General features: G+C 38.7%; 1 pseudogene; it reads right to left on the reverse strand.

The window, feature by feature from the left end:
* Positions 1 to 3,488: 3,488 nt before the first annotated feature.
* On the reverse strand, positions 3,489 to 5,900 carry LOC107531631 (calpain-7 pseudogene; annotated as a pseudogene).
* Positions 5,901 to 6,589: the final 689 nt, after the last annotated feature.

A 6,589-nucleotide genomic window follows, 5' to 3' on the forward strand; every position in this document is an offset into this window, starting at 1 on the left:
AGCTATTGTAAATTGCACGGCTATGAACATAGGGTGCATATGTTCTTTCTGATTGGTGTTTCAGCTTTCTTAGGCTATATTCTTAGAAGTGGGATAAATAGGTCAAATGGCAATAACATTTTTAATTTCTGGGGAAACTCCATACTATTTTCCCTAGTGGTTGCACCAGTCTGCATTCTCACCAGCAGCATATAAGGGTTCCCTTTTCTCCACATCCTCACCAGCACTTGTTGTTTGTTGATTTATTGAGGATAGCAATTCTGATAGGTGTGAGGTGACACGTCATTGTTTCATTTGCATTTCTTTGATGATTAGTGACATTGAGCATTTTTTCATATGTCTCTTAGCCATTTGTATGTTCTCTTTGGAGAAGTGTCTGTTTGGGTCTTTTGCCCACTTTTTTAAATTTGATCGTTTGCCTTATTTTTGTTGAGCTGTATGAGTACTTTATATATTTTGTAAATTAACACTTTTTCAGATGTATCATTAGTGAATATGTTCTCCCATACAGTGTGCTCACTTTTCCTTTCGATGCTGGTTTCCTTTGCTATGCAGAAGCTTTTTAGTTTGATGTATTCCCATTTGTTTATTGTTTTCCTTTGTTTCTCTTGCCCTATGCAATCTATTTGTGAAAATTTGTCTACCTGAGATGTATGACATTTTGCTGCCTCCCTTTTCCTCTAGGATTTTTATTGTCTCTTAGCTTACATTTAAATATTTGATCCATTTTGAGTTTATTCTTGTGCATGCTTTAAGTTGGTGGTCTAGTTTCATTTTTTTGCATGTACCTGTCCAATTTTCCCAGCAACATTTATTGAAGAGAGTTTCTTTACTCCATTGTATTGTCTTGACTCCATTGTCAAATATTGATTAAGCATAATGATAGGTTGATTTCTGGTTTCTCTGTTCTTTTCCTTTCATCTATATGCTTGTTCTTGTGCCAGTACCAGGTTGTTTTGATTACAGTGGCTTTGTAGTATAACTTGATATCTGGTATTGTGATCCCTCCAACTTTGTTCTTTCTCAAGATTGTTTAGTCTATTTAAGATCTTTTTTGGTTCTATATAAATTTTTAGAGTGTTTCTTCAGGATCTGTGCAATATGTTATTGGTAATTTAATAAGGTTTTCATTGACTCTGAAGATTGCTTTGGGTAGTATGGACATTTTCATGATGTTGATTCTTCCAATCCATGAACACAGTATATTCTTCCACTTTTTTATATCTTCCTCTATCTCTTTTTTTCAGCATCCTGTAGTTTTCCGAGTACAGGTCTTTTACCCCCTTGGTTAAGTTTATTCCTAAGTATCTCATTTTTGTTGTTGTTGTAATGGTAAATGGGATTGCTTTTTAGTGTGTCTTTTTGAGAGAGCATTATTGGTGTATAAAAGTGCCATCAATTTCTGGGTGTTAATTTTGTATCCTGTTACATTGCTGAATTCATTTATTAAATCTAGTCCTTTCTTGGTGGAGTCTTTAGGATTTTCTATGTACAATATCATGTCATCTGCAAATAATGACAGTTTTACTTCCTTCCTTTCCAATTTGAATGCTTTTTATTTTTTTCTTCTTTTCTGATCTCTGTGGCTAAGACTTCTAATACTCTGTTGAATAAGAGTGATGAGAGCAGACATCCCTGTCTTGTTCATGTTCTTAGGGGGAGTGCTTTTAGTTTTTGCCCATTGAGTATGATGTTGGTTATAGGTTTTTCACATATGGCTTTTATTATATTGAGGTATGATCATTCTAGTCCCACTTTGCTGAGAGTTTTTATCAAAAATGGGTATTGGATTTTGTCAAATGCTTTCTCTACATCTATTGATATGCTCCTTTGATTTTTGTCTTTCAATTTATGTGATGTATCATGTTTATTGATTTGCAAATATTATATCTGTTTTGCATCCCTGGAATAAATCTCACTTGGTCATAAAGTATGATCTATTTAATATGTTGCTGGATTTCATTTGCTAATATTTTATTGAGTGTTTTAGCATCTATGTTCATCAGGGATTTGGCCAGTAATCTCTTTCTTTGTAGTATCTTTATTTGGTTTTGGGATTAGGATACTGCCGTCCCTGTAAAAAGAGCTTGAAAGTGTTCTTTCCTTTTGGATTTTTTGGAATAGTTTGAGGAGCATAGGTGTTAGTTATTCTTTGAATGTTCGGTAAAACTCCCCTATGAACTCATCATGACCAGGGCTTCTGTTTGCAGGGAGTTTTTTGATTATTACTTCAATTTCATTAGTTGTTATTAGCTTATTCAGGTTTTCTGATTCTTCCTGATTCAGTTTTGGAAGACTATATTTTTCTAGGAATTTTTCCAACCCTTCACTTTCAGTCTGTGTGAATCTTTTGTTTTGGGGTGTGTCTCTTGTCAACAGCATATATATGGGTTATGTTTTCATATCAGGTCATCTACACTATGTCTTTTTTTTTTTTTTTTTTTTTGCAGTTTCCATAAGTATAAACATTTTATTTCAATTAAAAGTAGCAGAAATACAAAATAAGAAGTTTTGATAATTATAAAGTAGAGATGATGAGAAATACCACCTATCTTCAGTCTTTAAAATCTTGAGCATCATTCTGCTCTGATGGATTTTTATGTAAACAACTGAGAATTTACACAGAACAGTATTATCTTCGGAATTTTCCTGAATGCAACTCCAATTACAATATATTAAATTCTCAATTATATTTTCTTCAGAGTGCTGTTAGCATTAAAAACACTGAGCTACAGAGCAATTAAAAAAAGAATATACCAACTAAATAGTGTGTCTTCAATGTCTCAGGCTACTACTTTCATCAACTTGATAAAAAATGACTGCAATAGCGAATATATACTTTAGTTCTCTTTACATGATTCAATGGGAGACAAGTGTCTAACTTCAACAACCTTCATTCTTAAGCATGAGTGTCTTCATGCTAATTTAATTTAGTATTTCTTAAAGCTTTATTCTTTCATAGTATCCAGGCAACAAACATTAGAAGTCATAAATAAAATCTGTGATGGTAACATAATTCAGTTGGTAATTAGGTGCCCAAGATGCACAGTAGAGTCACAACACAAGCAGATTTACTTTACAACATGCTCTGCCAGAAAGACAATGTAAATAGTTCAGAATATTATACCAGCTTACCATTCCACTCAATGAATCTATGCCCCTTATCTGGTCTTAGCAAAGGCATATCACAGTGTTGATTGAGTATAAACTTTAATCATCTGCACATTTTTTATACAATGTGGCCCCTAAATGCAAGCCAATTCACAGACACACAAAACCATGTAAATGGTACTTCTGAAGTAATTTAAGGTAATTCTGACTATATACAATTCTCACTGAACTCCCTGACTTGAGCACCAGATTCCACTGTAACAATTTTAGAGAATTAATTCTGTTCTTTTTGTTTAGCATCTTGCAGATTTGTGCCCTCATTGGAAGAGTTGGTTGATTGATAAGTACAAAATCTAGTAATTGTTGAGATTTCTCCATCACTGAAGTTGTGTTGTCTTGATGGGGATAATACTATTAAAGTCCAAGAAAAAAAGTCCTTCATGTTGAGGCAAAAATTACTGGGAATGATGTTATAAATCCCAGCAGGCATATTTTCTAATTCCAGGTAGCAAAACCCACTCCTGTAGTCACCACTAGATTTCCTCTGAAAGCCATGGGGACCAGGATCTCCCACCATAGATACTGCTACAACTTCACATGCAACACTACATTGCCTTGGTTCTCTTAGCTCTATCAGTAAAAGCCCTTTTTTTAAATATGGAATTGATAAATGGGACTATTTTAATGAGTCTCTTGGAAATTTCCACATCCTCCAGCACTCTGACCACTCCACTTTCTATGAATCTGTTTTGATAAGGTATATGGTGAAGGAATCTTTGAAAAAGTAAAGCTGCATGCTGAATATACCCGAACTGTGTAATGGAATGTATTCTGTTTTTCATACTAAGAAACCACTAATGTAAAAGTATGGCTGCCAGGTGTGGTCAGCTTTATTTTAGTCAAATAATGAAGGCTGTTAATTTGAATCCCATCAATGTATGGGGCGGGTCAGCTGGGTAATACACTTTTTTCCCATCAGTCTTGTATACAACCATTGTGATAAATTCTTGATTATTTGCAAAATCATCCTTGTCTGTTATGTGTCTACTAAGCAAAACCCAAACTGCAGCGCCCCCTTGTGGACATTACACTTCCAATTTGTACTGGAGATTGTTGGCCAGGCTGTAAGGCATCTTTCACAGGTCTTTGCTTAGCATCCCAAGTACTGTGAATGCATGTTGATTCTTTAAAAAGACCTGGATTCCAACTCAAATAAATCACATCATAATACTGGCAGAGATCATCCCACGAAATCCAAAATATTCCATTGTCTATTTTTTGAGCTGTTCGAGGATCCAAGTTTAAATATTTTTGCAACTCTGGGGTCCAGTTTTTTATATCATTTTCACTATATCTTCCTTTCCAGTGTAAATGACTCCAAGGATTTTTCAACTGGATAAATCACAGCCCCTTGAACTCTCTAATATCCAAAACAGCATAAGCATGTGTGGGAACCAGACCCCACTTTTCTCCTTCAGCTTCAGTCATCATTCCAGTTGATGCAGTGATAAGGACATCCCTTTTGTGAAACCTTTGATAAAGCATTCAAAATGAATTATCCTTACTGAAAGTCTGGCTGTCTGAATGCATAGCAATCCTTTCTGGTATCTACCCAGCATGAAGATCAATATTTGAATTGGATCCTAGGAAATCATATCTTCCCCATGACTTTCATATATGCTTTTTCAATGAGAGAAACCCATAATTCACTTTTGTTGTTAGAATGAGAACAGAGAAAATCTCCCTTATGATCAACAGGTTATTGGTCATCAATTATCACCTTTCTTGGGACACCACTGAGGTGAAGTTTTACCACATACTTTCCACAAGGATTGTACTCTGTCTCACCTTCATTATTCTGAGGGTAAATTATGCTGGTAATCAACTTCTTATTAAATTGTCTTTCATAAGCTGCCCTAATAGCCAGTGATTCAATAAAGGAACAATCTGATACTATTGTCTGCTTTATGCTGAAGCTGGACACAGTATAAATCATTGTAGGATTGTTGCTGAGGTCTTCTGGGCGTATCCATTTGGAAAACATAGCTTTTTGCTGAGGTGATAATGGTAGCTTGCCCAATCTATCACAGAAAGGTATGGGATAGGCAAAGCATTCCCTCAGGTCAATATCCATGAAAGGTACATATTCTACACCATTTATTTTTGATGTTATTCTGAGAACTTCTATTTCTTCTGCTGTGTATTTCTGTCCTTGTGCATCTCATGACTGTGGACTTATAAACGGCTGAGGTCTTTCAAGGAAGGGATTAGTTCCTAGTGGAAAATGTGTTATCGTTGGAGGTGGCTTTGGTTTAATATTGGTTGACTTGATTTTGCATAATGGCTTTGTTAAAGGCTCACTTAGTGCTTCTGCTCTATCTAGTGCTTGCCAAGCCAACTGTTCAAGTTTACTTTGCAGTTTTATCAGTTTTTAGATAAAGATCTACAGCTTCTGTATACAATTCTATAGCATCTTCAACATTCCCTTTTTCATTGTCGTCAACAGCTTGTGTAACAAGGAAATGGGCGCGCTGCAAGTCCAACTGATGTTTTAATTTCAAAGGATCAGCACAGCACTCTTTGACTGAACTGCTGAATGTAAAGCCTGAACTCTTTCCAGGTACTCATTTATTTTTTCTTGAATGCGTTCTAGACTTGATCCTGCCACCTCAGCATAAATTAAGGCTTGTGCAGCTTCCTTGTAGTAAAACACCGTCTCAGACTAGCGACCTTCTTGGTCGCGTGGGCCCAGCAAACTCCATAGCGTCCCTCTCCAGCGCCCAGTGCATGGCGCGAGGCCCCGCACCTGGCGAGGGAGCGAGACTCTGAGACAGTGGTGCTTCGCTGACCCGGGGAACCTGGCAACTGGGGCAAGGACTTCGGAGCACCGTGGAAGGACAGCAAAATTTCCTTTGGGCAGCAGAGGAAGGAGAGCAGACCTTCCCAGCTCTGGCAGCCCCAACGTGTCACCCCCACGCTGGGGCAGCCAGGCTTTGCGTCTCCGGAACCGCCCCGCCCCCCCCGCCGCCCCCGCCGTCCCCCATCCCCACCCGCCCCCCCACCCCCCCACCCCCCCACCCCCCACCCCCCCACCCCCCACCCCCCCACCCCCCCCCCCGCTCCCTCCCCCCCGCCCCCTCCACCCCCGCCCCCCCACCCCTCCCCGCCCCCCCCACCCCTCCCCGCCCCCCCCACCCCTCCCCACCCCTCCCCGCCGCCACTGCTGCCACCACTGCCCTCTGTACTAAGCAAGCGTATCCTGGCCCTCTGGAGTTTTCCTCAGGTTGGGGAGGGGGAGGCCGGACTCCTCCCCTGGGCTACACAGGAGGTGGGTGGGGCTATGCTATGTCTTTTGATTGGAACATTTAATCCATTTACACTTAAGGTTATTATCTATAAGTACTTATGTACTGCCACTTTTTTTTTATACCTATGTTCATCTCTCTATCTCTATTTCTTCTTCTTAAAGCACTCCCTT

Source organism: Miniopterus natalensis, chromosome X, assembly GCF_054644295.1.
Source record: "Miniopterus natalensis isolate mMinNat1 chromosome X, mMinNat1.hap1, whole genome shotgun sequence".
Taxonomy (NCBI): domain Eukaryota; kingdom Metazoa; phylum Chordata; class Mammalia; order Chiroptera; family Miniopteridae; genus Miniopterus; species Miniopterus natalensis.